This window comes from Littorina saxatilis, linkage group LG8 (genome assembly GCF_037325665.1).
Source record: "Littorina saxatilis isolate snail1 linkage group LG8, US_GU_Lsax_2.0, whole genome shotgun sequence".
NCBI classification, from domain to species: domain Eukaryota; kingdom Metazoa; phylum Mollusca; class Gastropoda; order Littorinimorpha; family Littorinidae; genus Littorina; species Littorina saxatilis.
This window is the reverse complement of record NC_090252.1, coordinates 19,805,814-19,823,940: the sequence shown is the minus strand read 5'-3', so window position 1 is coordinate 19,823,940 and position 18,127 is coordinate 19,805,814. Positions and strand designations below refer to the sequence as shown.

Below are 18,127 nucleotides of genomic sequence, written 5' to 3'. Positions count from 1 at the left end.
AGAACATAAATGTTGAACAAAGAAGCCCACATGTTTGTTAGAAACTTGCCAAAATTGACTACTTGCTTCATATTGATATTAAGTCAATAGCTTCTAGTTTTCTGGGGAAGGGAAATAATCCATCTACATTTTTTGTGGTTCAAAACAGATGGCACGGTCGGGAGAGATGCCACCGCAGACCCATCTCAGCCTCATCTGTTCGACTCTGAACGCCATCTGCTGCTTCCTGTGGTATGGTCTCATGGCCATTGGAATTTCCTGGCAGGTAAGCCTCCCCCCCCCCCCCGCCTCCCCCCCAAAAAAAAAGAAAAGAAAAAAAGAAGATGATCTTGTATCCGATTATCGGACGGACCTGATATTTTTCTTTCCGACAATACAACTTTTTTTTTTTACCATTCAAACATTATTTGTTTTAAAAAAAATGACAACATTCGATTCTGCAGACAGTGCAAGGCAGTTCATTATGCTTGATTATATCCACCATCCAGGAAATACAGTTCGCGCGATTTTCGGCCAATAAGAATCCTCATACGCCTGCGTAAATGAAAACAAGTCGCGTAAGGCGAAAATACAACATTTAGTCAAGCTCAGTCGAACTCACAGAATGAAACTGAACGCACTGCATTTTTTCACAATGACCGTAGTCTGCCGCTTGTGCAAAACGGAGTGAAACTGACGAGCCTGTTCAGCGCTGTATTGGTTTCGCTGTGCTACATAGCACGCTTTTCTGTACCTCTCTTCGTTTTAACTTTCTGAGCGTGTTTTTAATCCATGTATGTATGTATGTATGTATGTATGTATGTATGTATGTATGTATGTATGTATGTATGTATGTATGTATGTGTGTGTGTGTGTGTGTGTGTGTGTGTGTGTGTGTGTGTGTGTGTGTGTGTGTGTGTGTGTGTGTGTGTGTGTGTGTTTTTGTGTGTGTGTGTGTGTGTGTGTGTGTGTGTGTGTGTGTGTGTGTGTGTGATGGAGTGATTGAGTTTGTGTTACTGTTTAATTGTCGATTTCTTACGGGAGCTTTGAAGGCTTCGCCTCTTGCTTTAAATGAGTTTATTATATGTTTTCTGTTGCTGCTTCTGGAATGAGTTTATTTCAAAGACATTCATAACATTTGTTGGACTTGTCGAGAGTGTTGCACAAGACGTTTTCCGGAAATAAGTCTGTCAGGTTTATCGGCGGTGTGGTAGAGTAAGTGCCCCTTCATTTACCTCGGCCAAGCTTTTCAAAACGAGGCGCAGCATGTTCCACGCTTCCGATCGGTTTTATCCTGCGATCGGGACAAACAACTAACTGTGATGTGTATGAATTGCAGCGTGCGCTAAATATGATACCTTTTTTTCGAAGATAAAACTATCGGAGCAACGCTTTGCCACCGATTGGGTGCTGATCACTGGAAATGTTCGCTAACCACGTGCGTTTTCCTATCCTCACGTGACCCCATGCCAAACCCACGCGACCTTAATCAAAACACGACGTGAGCGATCACAACGCACCAGCGATCATTTCTGCAACAAATTAAGAAGGATATATTATTGTGCGCGCGCAACCTAATATACACATCAATGGGGTGGATCAGATCAGTTTTAAGGGGGGGGGGGGTGTCTACATTTCTTTTAGGGACATATCGACGATGCGAAGCGGCCGAACCTTCGTCCGAGGTCATTGCCCCCCCCCCCCCCCCCAGGAAAATGTTGATAAAAACAAGGAAAATGGTGCAATCTGGCATACAAAGCCGGGTTTTCCCGTGTAACATGCCCCTTATGGCTTTGCCGTGAGGGCGTAAAACTTTCATTTTCTCACGTGCAATCTGGTGCAACCTCAGCCAACAAATGACCCAACCACCTTCCCAAACCGTCATTTAGAAGACAAAGGCCGGCACCTAGGGAGATCCGGGGGCATGCCTCCCAGGAACATTTTGATAAAAAACAAGGAAAATGGCGCAATCTGGTGCAATCCGAGCCATCATTTTTTCTTTATTTTACATTTATTCATTTATTTGGGCTTGGGGGGGGGGGAGGGTGGTCAGAAAAATCCGCCCATGCATCAGACTTAGTTGTTCGTTGCAGTCTTAAGCCGATCGGAAGCATGGAACATATGCTCCGCCTCGTTTTGAAAAGCTTGGCCGAGGTAAAGCGGCTCGATTACTCTACCAGATCACTGACAATCTTGACGGAATTATTTTGGAAAAATCGTCATTTGCCTCGGAATAAAACGAGACGTGAAACATAATACCATTCTGTTTTGTTTATTCAAGAAAACAAAATAATCATATAGATATACGATCGCATTGTTATTTCTTCGTCATCGTCATGAACGTGCTTCCAGGTTTTACGTGGAAGATTTTCTCCTCACGATTGTGCAGTCACGTTCCATTTTCGGTGGAGATTACAATGTTACTTTTTGATTAATACGACGACGACGACGATGGTGATGATAATGGTAATAATGATCATATTGATGACAATGATGACAGTTTGACAATAAAATGTGGCCAATGTGTTTTTGCTACACCATTTGGACAGAATTATGTGGTTGCATGTCCTGTGGTCTATTTATGACTTTCCGGGGCTACGAGGTTGAAAAATAGGGAAACAATCATGTACAGAATTCTGTACAGCAAACGCTACCCGAAACCCCACCTATACGGCGTGTATGACCTTGAGAGCTTCAGTTAACGCTTGCATTTTGCAGGGATAACATCCGGTTTGCTCTCTCAAGACTGATCATATTTTATCTTCAAGAGAGATCAAAGGGAAAAAAACGCCCCGTCGAAGATTCGAACTCTTGACCTCGAGACTTTGTGTCTCATGTCCTAACCACTAGGCTACTGCGCCAATCGAGAAAAAGAAAGAAAAACATTGATATGAACTCATGTAATGTTATTCTTGAAGCAGCATGATTTATATTTCTATCCGCCCATTGTTCAGAAGTGAATACATGTATAACTATTTCTTAGATGTTTGTTTTCAACTGCACAGAGCTTTGGAGAGATTTAATTACTGTTCTTGTAATTTTTCTTGCATGTTGTAAATAGAGATATCGCAGCTATTTGCATGGCGCGAATGTCGTGTAACATGACGGTGTAAACATGTACTGCGATTCCGTGAAACATGTTTGCAAATAAAGGCAAATTTTAATAGCAATTTTTACGTTTTTGCAACGCATGAATGGTAATTCAAGCGTAGAATGATATAAAAAAAAAAAAATTCTTGGAAAACACTGGTGAAGTGGCCTAGCGGTTAAGACATCGGCCCCGACATTTCGAGGCACCGAGGCCTGGAGTTCGAATCCCTGCCAAGTCATTCATTTTTTCTGCTCGATCCTTCTCGACAAATATGCTCAGCTCTGAGAGAACAAACCGGATGTTACCACTGCAAAATTCAAGCGTTGACTGAAGCTCTCAAGGTCATACACGCCGTATAGATGGAGTTTCGGGAAGCGTTTGCTGTACAGAATTCTGTACATGAATGTATCCTTATTTTTCAACCTCGTAGCCCCGGAAAGTCACAAATAGACCACAGCTTTAATCATCAATATAAATTCGGCAACAACATTTTTGCACACATTTTCGTATATTTTTTCACAAACAAATTAAATTTAAAAAAAATGCTAATAACTTCTATGTCGGTTGACTGAATGACTTCATATTTGGTATACATTAACTTCAGCTTATGAAGGACCTTTCTACATAGTAGCAATTGTGTAGATTGATTGGTCTGACTTATGTTCAATTTTTTCAAAAAGAGTCCAAATTCGGGGATCGACTCAACAGAACGGGGTTTGACATTGAGCGGTAGCAATACTTACCTGATTTAAACCCTCCAGATTGTTACCTGTTGGATTATCTGAATGTCTGAGTATACAACAATAGCCCCTTTATCATCCCCCACCCCCCCTGCATCCCACCACCCAGGTCATCGGTGACCTAAAGAAAGCATTCACAGCTAGGTTCAAGGCAATCCCCAGACAGGAAAGGGTTGGCGCCATTGACAATTTTGGAGGTGTAAGTTGGAACACATGTTAGAGAGAAGGTAAAAGTCGGACCATTTTACCTAACAGCCAGGAAACATTGTGGAGCGGTCGTGAACAAACTGGAGTTCATATACAACGTTGAAGATATTTGCTCAACTCAAATGACTGGAAAAAGACCCCCTTCGTTGTAAAGTTACACTTGTGCAATGGAGTGCAAAATTCACCCATGGCGTGAACACATTCCTCCATGGGGAATGGCCCTACATGATCCTGCCTGTAACTGCTGTATTCAAGTCACTGATTGTCCAGTGTTGGTTATGGTATACATGTTCCGGGTCATTAGAATTACCCCAAAGGTAACAATCTGGAGTACAGCACTCACACAAAACTCAAGCTATACAGAAGCTGTGTGATGTCTACCCTCATGTATGGGTCGGAATGCTGGCGCATGACGAAGTCGGATGCAGCAAAACTGTCGTCATTCCACACCACCTGCCTCAGAAAGATCTGGAGAATATTCTGGCCCAGAAAGATCTCCAACAACGACCTTCTCCAACGATGCAACATGGAAGAAATGGAGACACTCATAACCCAGAGAAGATGGAGATGGATTGGCCATGTACTACGAATGGAAAACGACTCCATTCCGAAGGTGGCACTTCGATGGACCCCAGAAGGAAAGAGGAAGCGGGGAAGACCCAAGCAGACTTGGAGACGAACAGTGGAGGGGGAATCAAAGGACCTCAACCACTCCTGGGCGACCCTGGAAAGGCTTGCAAGAGACAGACAAAAGTGGAGGTCCTTTGTCGCTGCCCTACACGCCACCAGGCGTGAAAGGCAGTAAGTAAGTAAGTAACAATCTGGAGGGCTTAAATCGATTTAGTTTGGCTACAGCTCAATTTCAAACCTGGAACTGTTAAGTTGATCCCCGAATTAGGAACTCTTTTTGGAAATTGCACAAAAGCCAAATATGAAGATATTCGGCCAACAGGTGGAGATGTTATTATCATTTTAAGGGTTGCATTTGTTTGGGGTCACCCTGTGAAACATTCATTCCCGTGTCATTCAATTCGAATTGTCTATGCCATGAAAGGCACTCAACTTGGCCTGGATCAAGGATTTATTTTGTGAGGGTCATGTGACTGCTTCCAGTTGAAGGAACCTCCAAAATCGACCTGACAGAAACGTTAGGTACCAATAAACAAAATGGACAAAAGTTCAGAATAGTTTACATACGAAGAGACAGTCAAACTATTTATCTAGCAAGTCCAGGTTGTTTGCACTAAAACAAACAAACTCTTCTGGTAAGATACTTCGTTTGACTATCTACCCGTGTGTCAAGCTTGGCAAGTTATGCTTATTCTGAATGTTTGTCGATTTTTAAATTAGTATCTTACGTTTTTGTAAGGTTTATTTTGGGGATACCCTAATTTGGAAGGCGGTTACGTGACCCCTGTAGAAGGACATTTTGATTCGAAAAGTGAGCCAGACAGCTAAGTTTAGTAGATTTAATGGCAGAGAAAATGTGAACGAAATGACACGAGAATGAATGTTAAAGCTTGGGTACTTAATAGGATGCCATAATTTTTGTGCCGAGTTTATTTAACGTCAATCAATGCCGCCAGCCTTTCACTCACCACACAGTCAACGAAACAATGAACATAAAGTGTCAATGCGTTCAAATGTATTTATTTGCGTCACACTATAACGATGCATTTCTAAAAGCGGTGTCTGTCGATAAGATATTCCATTCATTCCATTCGGCTCGCCAACATGTTGTGGTCTTCCTTCTTGTACTTCGACAACACGCACGCAATCTGATTTTGCAGATTCATCAAACACGGATTTTCCGTCTTTAGGAATAGTGCGCTTTACAGATAGGCCGGAGTGACATCCCTGCACACACACACACATACACACACGCGCGCACGTACACACACACACACACACACACACACACACACGCACGTACGTACACACACACACACACACACACACACACACACACACACACACACACACACGTACACACGCACGCACATACACACACTTTTTCATGAAGATACATCATTTACTTTCACAGCATAGACAAGGAAAGCTCAGTGCTGACATAAATGACTAAGCCCCTCACGAAATCGTGCACGTATCAGCACATTTTGTTTAGCGTTTAAGCCTCTGAGAAATTCAGAGTCTGTATGTCATTGCAGCACTATTTTTGATTGAGTACCTTCCACATTTATTTTAAAAACATTTACAAAAGGTTGTGTTTGAAAAAAAACCCAAAAAACCCCGATTATTAAGCCCCGCAGCAAATCGTGCACGCATCAGCAACTTTCCTTTTGTGTTTAAGCTTATGAGAGATTCAGTCTTTCTGTTATTGCAGTGTTCATTTCACATACAAATTGTTCACAAAAGGCTGTGTTTTTCTTAAACAAATCATGTTATCGTGCTGCAGAAGAACTAATCTATCGATCAATCAATCAATAAACCAACCAATCAATCAATCAAATAACAATCCGTTGTTTATGTTTTAGTACTTCCCTTTACTAATTAATAGAAGAGAAATACGTTTCTCTACTGCGGATAAAGAGGGGCTTTCCTTTACAACACGCAGCGCTATGGTACCCTCGAACAAGACCCAGACCTGGGAGCTATTGTTTTCTCAAACAAACTTGGAATATTTTTAAAAATACATTAGCGTTCTCTGCACAGTATTTGAACACCTATGATTCAAACATGCTTCACATGCGTCCGTCGCACCGTTAATTAAGTTTACTAATACATTTAAAACAAATGATTCTATCAAGGTTTACTCACTAAACTATAATCATGTGTCAAAATAGCGGATCAGCTTTGGGATATGATTGTGAAGAAAAGTGATGTAGGAATTTTTCTCGTCGTATTATTTTTCAACAGGGTATACGGAGCGTATTCTAGGCAATCATGCATACAAATTACGGCAAATCGTATGGGTTCCTAGGCCTAAAGACCCAACAAGCCATAATGCTAAAAGATCGAATGACATTGAAGACGAGGTCCTTGAAAATGAACACATTTGTGACTAAATGTAAGTCCGGGGAGTGTCTGGTAACAGTGTGAGGGTCACCTTAGTCACAGGCTTATAACTCAAACAGTGTTCGCTCTTTTCTAAAACGGGTTTCACCACAGGATAGAGCATAGAAAACTCTTTAGGAAAATGTAAAAATATGAAAATCATGCAAAGGTGACATGTGACTCATTCCGTGGTGGAGGGTCACATTTGCGAACAAACTCAGAGTTGGGCCAAGATCAACATCAGTGCTGTCAAATTTCATCGCGTTTTAAAACTGCCCAAGGTCAGCAAGCAAACTATTAGAAATATTAGATGATGCTAGTCGAAATAAATACGTACCTCCTCCGCAACCAACGGGAGAGTTGCAGGTCTTATAGCTGGTTGCCGTGTCTAGGTGATATTTGCTAGTACAGCAGCAGTGGTCTTTGTTGCAACAGGGTCTCTTCGTAGTTCCATACTCGCAAATGTCATCATTTTTGCTCAGAGCACACGTTTGTGACTGTAAAAATAAAACGATTATAATACCCGCTTACGAGTCAGTCGAAACTGTAGATGTCTCACGACGGCGTAGCCGAAGTGAGTCATCAGCAGTCGAGTGTGCAAGAAAACTCTCTGTCACAGGACAAACTGGTAATAGCGATTATGTCTCACAGCTTAGGCATATAAAGACAGAAATGAGTTTTTTGAGACGATATAACAAGCACAAAAATGGGAATTAGAATGAATAACAAATGCTCATTCTGTCCAGATAAGATTGATTTTGTGGAACATTTCTTTTATGAATGTTCTGCTATACATCCAATTTGGGAAAGAATAACCAATAAGGTATTTCAGCAGTATAATGTTAATATAAAAATTGATGTTCTAACAGCACTGTTATGATACATGAAAACACCTGGTATGTCAAACAATTTAGTAAACTATATCAATTTACTTATTATTGTGGCAAAAATGTGTGTGGGAAAATTCAAATACGGGAAACCAATAGACATTGTGTGCATGTTTAATTCAAAGTTAGATTTGCGACACATATAGACTGAGAATAATGGTAATTGTAAAATATTTTAATAAAATTGTCCATTGTTGGTATGTGCCCATGATAGAGGTGAAAAGATTAGGGCAAAAGAAGTAAATTTAATTTTTTTTTCTCCAAACCCTATCTTTAAGCTGTTGATTTAAAAATGTAAGAAAAAAGTAAAAAGAAAGAGGGAGAAGGAAAAAAAAAAAAAAAAAAAAAAAACAATCACAAAAACAAGACTGAAAACACAATTGCCCATTCACACTTACTGTTCACACGCATGCGCGCAGAAGATATATACAATGCGTTTTGTGTCTAGTTCTGGTTGGTTGAACTAAACAAAGTATTAACCGACGTTTTTAAATATTTCAATGAAAAAAATAAACTTCTTTTGAACCAAACAGCACACACCAACGAAAACTAAACACACAAACCTACGCGCGCACTAACACAGATTGAATGCAAAGCGCGAACGTACACGAACAATGTTGTAGGTCAGGTTGTGGGAAAGTCCACCCGAAATGTTCCACGGGGGAACTGGTTGTGTTTGGATTGTTTATTTTCTCACAGTGATGTTGATGTTGTTTACAGTGCAGTTTTGAAGCACACTTTTGTCTTTTGGTTCGTTTATCTCGTCGATAAACGTGTTTCTAAATTCAAACTTTCCAACACCGCTGGTGCAGCTTTGACCTGCCTGACTGTCTGCGTGCGTGTTAGAGCTGAAGAAGAAGCCTCATGCAATCGCCAAAGCGTCACCCATTTGTAGGTTCTGAGCACTGATGTACATTAAATGATACGTGGTAAGATCCGCACAGAACTGCCTATGCAACTTTTCCTATTCACAGTTCAATCTTTTCTTTGCAATTTTGTCCTCTGCACGCACATAGCAAAGCGTTTTGCCATTTTCGGTTTTCGTTGCAGACGACGATGGTGAAAGTAGTGCCTATTGTTTTGTTTTGACCTGTTGTAATCAGTGTTCTTAATTGAAGCTTGAAAGGGAGCTTGTCGTGTAAGTGGAAAGTTGACGATGCTTTTGAAAACAGAAATTGAATGAAGGAGAAAATGTGGCTTTCAGGTATATACAGGAGAACGGATGTGGTGTTATTCTTTTTCCGTCAAACACTATAAGTTCACAGATAAAACGTTGTTGACTGACCAAGGCCTGTTGGCACACTCTTCAGAATGCACAACCAAATATAACAATACTTTGATTCACATTTTTCTGCGTTCGTGATCACTTAAAATGAATACCAAAAACGCGAACGGTGCAGACAACGAAGGTGGTGACAGTGTCGCACGTGCTCCACCCGTTTTCATTCTTGTCAAACACTTGCCACCCGACACAGCTGGCGCTTACACGGTCCACGAGTTATGTGCAGCAGCCGAAGTGCAGTGTGGTTACGCCTCGATCATTGGGGCACAACGCATAGGAGGGCTGTGGAGGATTTACCCCAAGACCCAAGACTCGCGCAACAAACTCCTCACACGGGGGATCGAAAACCGCGGGCATCTTCTCACATTGTGTGACAAAAACCCGTTTTTACTCCGGGCAAACGGACAAGAAGTTCAAACTACGAGGTTAACAGTCAGGAATGTACCGATCTCGGTAGCAAACAGCGACATAGAGAGTAAAATAGTAGACATGGGCTGCAAATTGCAGTCAAAGCTGATGATGGAGAAGGATAGAGACGATCGAGGAGGGCTCACGCGATGGTTGACAGGCCGGAGGTTTGTTTACATCGAGATTCCCCCCACCCCCCTTCCCTCCAAGGCCTCCATTGGTGGCTTCACTGCCTCGTTTTTCCACCGGGAGCGGAAATCTGCGCCTGAACGTTCCAAGTGCACTAACTGTCTGTCATTTGGTCATGCTGCTTTCACCTGCACCCAAGAGGTGGTGTGTCGTTCATGTCACAACTCGGGCCACAGGGTTGGCGACCCCCTCTGTCCCCTTCCCCGGGACCCTCCGCCGTCTCATACCCCTTCTTCCTTCAACCCTCCCTCGTCCGCTTCCCCCCTCCCCCTCCCCCCCCCCCCCATTCTACTGCTGTACTGGGGACCCAGAACGCTGGTACGTCTGTGCCCACCTGGCCTATGTTCAGGAACACCATGCCCCCACCCGTTTCTCCCTCTACACCCCCCTCCACCCCGGCCAGAAGCTCAAGGAACTCACTTAAACAATCATTTCTTTCGCAAGTCAGATCACGCTCATGTCCCCCAAACAGAACTTGACACGCTAGCTGTTAATTCTGCTGCACCCACTCATGTTGATGCTTCCCCTGCCTGTACGTTTTTAGCATTCCAGAAAGTCAGTGAGAAGGACCTTAGAGAGATTATTTTGAAATCCAAACCTTCAACTTGTCCACTTGATGCATTGCCCACACCATTACTTGTTGAAAACCTTGATCTTCTGTTGCCTGTTCTCACCCAGATTGTTAATGATAGCCTGTTGTCTGGTGTTTTTCCATCATTGTTAAAAACTGCACTTGTGAAACCGCTCCTTAAGAAATCCAATCTCGATGTAAATGTCTTAAAGAACTACCGCCCTGTTTCTAACCTTTCATTTTTGTCAAAGATCATTGAGAAAGTAGTTTTAAAGCAGCTGTTAGTGTATTTGAACACTCATGATCTGATCTCGCATTCTCAGTCAGCATACCGTCCTTCTCACTGTACTGAGACTGCCCTGCTCAAGGTGACCAACGACATTCTGTCTGCTCTGGATGGTGGTGATGTGTCTGTGCTCACCCTACTGGACCTCTCGGCAGCGTTTGACACAATAGATCATGTCACGCTGCTGAGCAGGCTCCAGACCCTGTATGGCATCTCTGGTCCAGCGCTGGCATGGTTTGAGTCCTACCTTACGGATAGAACTCAGGCTGTGCTTGTCGATGGCCAGAGATCAGCCCCAGCCCCCCTTGTTTTCGGTGTCCCTCAAGGCTCTGTACATGGCCCCGTCCTCTTCATTATGTATACCAAACCCTTGTCTGCCCTCATTCAAAATCATTCCGTTTCAAACCAGTCTTTTGCCGATGATACCCAGTTGTATAAGCCTAGTTCCCCCGCTGAGACACATGCCGCCATCCAGACCATTCAGACCTGTATCTTAGATGTTAAGTCATGGATGGTAGAAAATAAGTTAAAACTAAATGATGATAAGACAGAGGCACTTCTGTGCATGAAAAAGTCCACTAAGTTCCCAAATTCCCAACCTTCGTCTGTCCAAGTAGGCAATACCGACATCTCTTTCTCTTCTTCAGCTAGAAACCTCGGCTTCACCATCTCCTCAGACATGACACTCAACAAGCACATCTCCAACATCTGTAGGTCCGCATACTTTGAACTCCGCAAGATCGCAACCATCCGCCATACTCTGTCCGTTCAAACTACAAACACTCTAGTCTGCTCTCTTGTTCTTTCTAAACTTGACTACTGTAACTCTCTTCTCTCTGGCTGTCCACTCTACCTCCTGCACAAACTACAGAAAGTTCAAAATTCTGCAGCACGCCTGATCCTCAAAGCACGAAAATATGATCATGTCACACCACTTCGCCGCACACTCCACTGGTTACCCATCCAAGCCCGCATTGAATACAAACTGTCCACTCTCTGCTTTCACTTCTTCTCTGCCTCGTCTCCTGCTTATTTCTCTGAACTTCTCACTGTATACACTCCTGCTCAGGGGCGGATCAGTTCATTTTATGGGGGGGGTTTCCAAAAGTATATTGTGAAGATATGGGTGTGAAGGCGCGAAGCGCCGAGCCGACGGCGCAAAGCGCCGAGCCGACGGCGCGAAGCGCCGAGCCGACGGCGCGAAGCGCCTAGCTTGCTAGGGGGGTCCGGGGGCATGCCCCCCCGGAAAATTTTGAAAAAAAGGATGCAAAATGGTGCAAGCTGGTGCATTCTGAGGATGATCATTACCAGTTCCAGGCAGCAGATTTTGTCACTGATTAATACCCACAAAATTGAAACTCAACCCAAAAAAACACACAAAAATATTTTTATTTTTTGGCTGGGGGGGGGTTTCCGGAAACCCCAGAAACCCCCCCCTCGTCCGCCCCTGCTGCTAGACAACTCCGCTCCTCTTCTGATAGCCGCACCCTAGTCATCCCACACACAAAATCAAAAGCATATGGACAACGCACTTTTGCATTTTGCGCATCTACTCAATGGAACTCTCTCCCCTCTCACATTCGCCACTCTCAGTCAGTACAGTCATTCAAGCGAGCACTCAAAACTCACCTCTTCCAGAAACACAACTCCTAAAGTCGCAACATTTTGCCATCCTATTCTGTAACGGTTCCATCTCTATTCAGCTTGTTATTTTTGTCTTTTGTTTTAAATTATTATAAATATATTTTTTTCACTGCAGTAGTCCTTTAACTTTAACTCTTAGCTGTAGGCTAGATATGCAGCACAAGTCATGTCGGTGCCACATAATGCTGACACACATGTTCCTGTGCATAGTTTATGGATAACGTGTAGTTGGGAAGTTAAGAGTAGAAATAATTAGTATTTAGTGTAGGAGGAGGGTTGGGGGTGGGTAGGGAGGGGGTGGGTATGGTTTACTTTGAGCAGGTCGGTTTCAGTTTTAATAAACAATTCTAGAGAATTGTGTATCTTATATTTGAGTCTTTCGTGTTTTAGACATTGATGCATTTAATAGTTTTAACGAGTTGCCTTTTGTTTTATCATTCTGGTGTTTATCTAGATGTGCTGTGTATCTTATAAGAAGTTCTTAAAAGTTCGAAGTTATTTTAGCATATAGGTTTTTTTATGGTCTTAACAGTTAAACATGTATTACCTTATCATTAAGATTCATGCTTTGTTAGCACTAAGCAGTTGTTTTAATCAGTCTGGTTTTCTCTTGTTTTCATCTTATGAATATTCTAAATGTTAGACTAACTTATTGTCTTGTTCAGAATAACAACTGTGTGAATGGTGCTATACTGAATGAAAGAGTGTGACATGAAGTTCTTGTACATCATTGTAAAGAGTGTGAATGACGTTTTAGTTTAGATGTCAAGCGCTTAGAGCAAGCCTTTTTAACGAACGTTTTTGATTTAGCGCTATATAAATGTTCTTCTTATTATTATTAAACAAGCGTCAGCACCCCTCACCAGACAACAGACATGGACTCGTCCAAGTCCGCCCGCGTTGAGACAGGAGGGGAATCCCCTCCTCTGAGTGGGGCGACACGGATCGCACGTGAGACCGAGAACGAGACGACCGACACGGACAACCAAGCAGTGAGCGCGACTGAGGAGACTGAGACCTGACGCGTGTTGCTTACAGGCTAGCCAAGGCGAGAAATGGCGAGTGGGGCGAGAAGTGCCGTTGCATAGGTACTCTCGCCGCGAGTGACGCTAGGTATTGGCGAGATTACGCTAGCAGCCTCCAACGTTGCTAGCGTGTGCTAGCGTAGCGAGAAAACATGGCGGCTATCGACTCGGTTTCATGTTTGAGGACAACAGTTTTTTTTCAATTGCGATGTCAACACAGCGAATTGGGAGAAGCTGAAAAGTGGTAAGTGATGTCATTAACTTTTTGTCCAAGTTAAAGCGCAGAACAGTGTTTTTTTGTAATCCCAGCGATTTTTTTCGAACATATACTGAGATGACTTTCGTCGTTGAGAATTTTTATTCCCAATAACACATAATAAAGAAGGATTTTTTGTCTGTCAAACTGTGGCTACAGTTGGGGACAGAAACTTACCAAACTTTGGGGACATACTGAGTTGATTGCGGTGGGTGTTCTCTACATATTCAATGTTTGATCAAACGCCACCAAATGCCGCTGTAGTGTATGCGGGTATAAATTTCGAGTAGGGCAAGTAGACCTTTGACGTCAATGCATCGTGACGTCTTCCCTTTTTGGACTTATCTCTCGCGCGTGTCATGTGTATGTGTGTGTGTACATCAGTGTTTGTGTGTGTTTTGTGAAGAGAGAGACGGAGAGTGTGCGTGCAGTTATATAGAGTGTGTGCGCCGTGTGTGTGTGTGTGCATTCGTCAGTGTGTGCGTTGTGTACGTGTTGTCTGTGTTCAGTTGTGGTGTGTGTGTGTGTGTGTGTATGGAGAGAGAGAGAGAGAGAGAGAGAGAGAGAGAGAGAGAGAGAGAGAGAGAGAGAGAGAGAGAGAGAGAGAGAGAGAGAGAGAGAGAGAGAGAGAGAGAGAGAGAGAGTTAGTTGATCGTTATCACTCAAACGATACTATCAGAGAGTACCCCAGTTACTCATCAAAATGGACTGTGAATAGTGTGTTGGCTGTGTTGCCCGTCAACATTATTGTAAGAACCAGTTGACATGTTTCGCATATTTTACGGTTCCCATAATGCATAGGTAAAGGTGGCTTGTATAACCCGACTATTCAGTATCAAAACACTGTTTATATAAAAATTTGTGTAGGTTTTAGTCATCACAACTAATCGCATTTTGCCTTTTGTTTCAGAAAGAAGATCGACGCTACGTCAGATATGCCATCGCCACATGAAGACTTTCCGAATTTAGATCCACTCGGCATTGTGACAAGTCTTGATGAAAAGTATAATGACTGAGGACAGCAGTGGAAAAAGTGGTCACCTATTGCTGATTGTGTATACAGTGCAAGAGACAAATAAGCTGATGGTAGATTTCCAAATGAACACAGTAGGCTACTCTCAGATCTACTGCTGACGGGCAAGCTACAATCCAGGGCAGAGAACATTGCAGCGTTGAAATCAAACTCTTCATTTGTTCCAGGAAAGGACGTCCTTACAAATTAACATTACAACTCTGTGATACAATGACATAGTGCATTATGTACTCTGAACAAGAGGCTGTGCTACCACAGGAACATCCCGAGAATTGAGTGGGACAGGATTAACAAGCTTCCCAGGGCTGCAGTGCGGAAGTACATGTTTTTTTCTGTCATTGACCTTCATACCTTTCACATAGCCAGTATGAGAGATAATGGTCAATGGTCTTCTGGATGAGCATTCATGAACAAGCGTGCGGAGCTGGTGGCTAGCAGGACATTCTGTCACTGGAAAATATCACAGACTTCGGACCCTCGTGTGAACATGTCTGTGTGACCCTTGTGACGCCCATATATTTAACTCTTAGTCGTATGACAAATTCAAGAATACATTATCTTGCTATGCAAGCTCTTGGGTAGGTTAATGATTGTAGACAAGCTTTGCCATGATTATTATGCTGATGCAGTTTAAAAGTGTGTGTGTGTGTGTGTGTGTGTGTGTGTGTGTGTGTGCAAGTGAGGGGACAACTGCACCAACAACAAACATTCACACAGTCATTTTATCTGTTTGCTTTTTTTTTTTAGAAAATTATACATGGAGTTGATATGATGCGTTAGTTTTAACTCTGTGTGTGTTACAGAGTGAGTGAGTTTGTGTTACTGTTTGTCGAGTTCTTACGGGAGCCTTGAAGACTTGATGTATTGTTCTGACAATGACAAAAGCTTACTGATGAGACGCACAGAATTGAACAAAAAAAATGACCTTGTACAAATAGAACATAATGATAAGGCAAATTCGCAAACAAAACATCACAAGATTAAAAGCCTCCACAAGAAATGCCATTTTGCTACAGACATTTATTCCCTGAAAGCAATTAAGCTGTTCCCTTCTTCAAGACAATATGTAGCCAACACAACATTTGTATCCAACACTTTGTGTGTCACATTGTTGTTATATTTTGATGTAAGGGCAGTAATTTTATGTAAGGACAGTAACTGCTCTTGAGGCACACACACACAAATTATTTGTTGAAGATTAAAATAATGGATGGATTAACAGATTTGAGTGATTGTAAGTAGATCCGGTTTAAATCAATTAAATAAATAGCATGGGCAGGACATGTATGTCGCATACTGGATCACTGCATCCCAAAGCTCCTTCATGGTGAACTCTGTCTGTAAAATGTGATGTTGGAGGGCAAAAGTAAAGATATAATTATAAGGACACACTAAAAGCTTCTCTAAAAACCCTTGATATTCAGTTCCAATCTCGAGAGCAACAGACCGAAATGGCGTAGCATAAGCTATAATTATTAGTGCCCAGAGAGTGGAAAAGAGAACAATCCACATTGCAGAGCAAAAGAGCACAATCCGAAAAACTAGTGCAGCCAGCACCCCAGCACCTGAACAGTCACATGCGGGAAGGGATTCGTGGCCCAGATAACCTCATCAGCTATCTACGCACAAATCAGACCAGACATCCAAGCATATCATGTGTCTGCGGCCATCTTCAAAAAAGAAAGACGAACAACATTTACAATGAAGGTAAATCGTCTGTTTGTTTAGGTTGGAGCTACACATAGCTAATTGATTAACAACAATATGTGGAGACAAGTCTCACTGTATAATCAATGAGTGGCAAGGATAGGATTGTGTATTTTATCAGTAACACAATCCTGGTCAAAAGTTAGTATGCTTCAGGCAGTGATGCTTATCATATTGAATTGAGAAGATAGTGACTTTGCTGGTCATCATTGACATTGATCTAAATTAAACAATTAGTGCTTTCTAACCTATTTGAAACTAGAACCTTTGGATTAATGGCGTTTAACTTTAATTCAGAGGAATTGCTATCAATTCATTTTTAACATCGTGAATCACTAAAGCTTGTGTGTAACTGTAAGATAACCATAATGTTATTGTCTTGCGTTACCAACTAGGCAACAAAAAAACAAAAAAAAATAGGTGTGGTTAAGGTAACATAGCCAAAATAAATAGGGTAGGAAGGTAGGCAATCACTTTTTTTTTCTTAATAGCAGAGCAACCAAGCGTGTAGCACTCGCAACCGAAGAAGATGCCGCCATTTTTGTCATGGCAAGCGTCTGTTGGGCCTTTTTAGTAATTTCCCTGCAGGACGACTCTAGCGCTTTCGCTTTCATTGCGTTTTCTGCACTTGTTTTCTTGGTTTTTGTGTGTGTTTTTTTTTGACAAATGTAATAAAAAGTTATAGGGTCGGCCCCCAAAAATAGGGTAGGTCGGGTTATCGTAACCACACCTATTTTTTTTAGGCCCTATCAATCGGTATTGTTTTATTTACTACGTTGTGGGTTTTTTCCAGGTATGATGTTAGCTTTGTTGATTATTATTGTTTGTACTCTTGTTTTAGGGTCACAGTTTTTCGACCTCGCTGTTCTCGTTTGGGTTGTCTCCTCCTTTCTGTAAACTCATATTCTTTAATTAGCATCTTTGGGACGTCTGATCAGCTTATAACGTAAATGACATTAAACTGAACAAATAAATAACTTGGTTCCATATTTGAACATTTGACAGTAAGTATGTTTCTTGTGAGTCAGAAAGATCTCACCAGGAACTCAACCTTTACCCAGTTATTTCTTCACATTAAAATTTAAATGGAAGGTTACACAACGCATTCGAATATGCAACTCAATACACACTGCCAGGACTTGTTATTTACAATAAATACAGCCTCGTAGAATGATATACGGTGGACTGTACTGAACACTTCCCTGAAACACAACAGTTATCAAGAAAGAACATTTGCAATTTCCAGTCTTCTTTGTGTGCAGACATGCAGTGATCACCACCACATGGACCTCCTTCCTCGTCTTCATCGTTACTGTCCGACAAGTCGATGTCATCCTCGTCGACGCCATTGTCTAAAATGATAAAGTTGTGTAGAACACATGCTGAGAAAATGAATGTTGGAACTTCCCGGATGTTAGTCATGTCGAGATCTTTCAGTCTGCGGAATTTTTCATTCAACAAACCAATGGCACGCTCCACATCGACTCTGGTCCTTGTCTGGGCTTTGTTGCAGGCAGTTTCAGATGGCCATTGTCGCGGAATGGAACCAGCAGGTAGTCGCAGAGAGGGTAGGCTGAGTCCCCAATCACATGGAATTCCGGAGGCAGATTACTTGCGACTCCAACGAGATCCGAGTTGCGGAAGACTCGGCTGTCATAGCCCGTGAACACATCCAGGAAGAGGAGATCTTTGTCGCAAACAACCTGAAACAAGTCGCGTAAAGCAATATAAAAATAATTCATCTATCTATCGGCCAGAAACTAAAAACCAACCACCACATAGACAACATACATGTCCTAACTTGCTT

General features: G+C 42.3%; 1 long non-coding RNA gene across 1 annotated transcript in view; it reads right to left on the bottom strand.

Annotated features, from left to right (window-relative positions):
- Positions 1-5,651: 5,651 nt before the first annotated feature.
- Positions 5,652-18,127, bottom strand: part of LOC138972220 (uncharacterized) — a 31,354-nt gene continuing 18,878 nt past the window's right edge. Inside the window, exons 2-3 of the long non-coding RNA XR_011457497.1 lie at positions 7,370-7,529; positions 5,652-5,874 (exon numbers count right to left, since the gene is read on the bottom strand). This is a non-coding gene — a long non-coding RNA (uncharacterized lncRNA). The remainder of the gene's footprint in view (positions 5,875-7,369; positions 7,530-18,127) is intronic.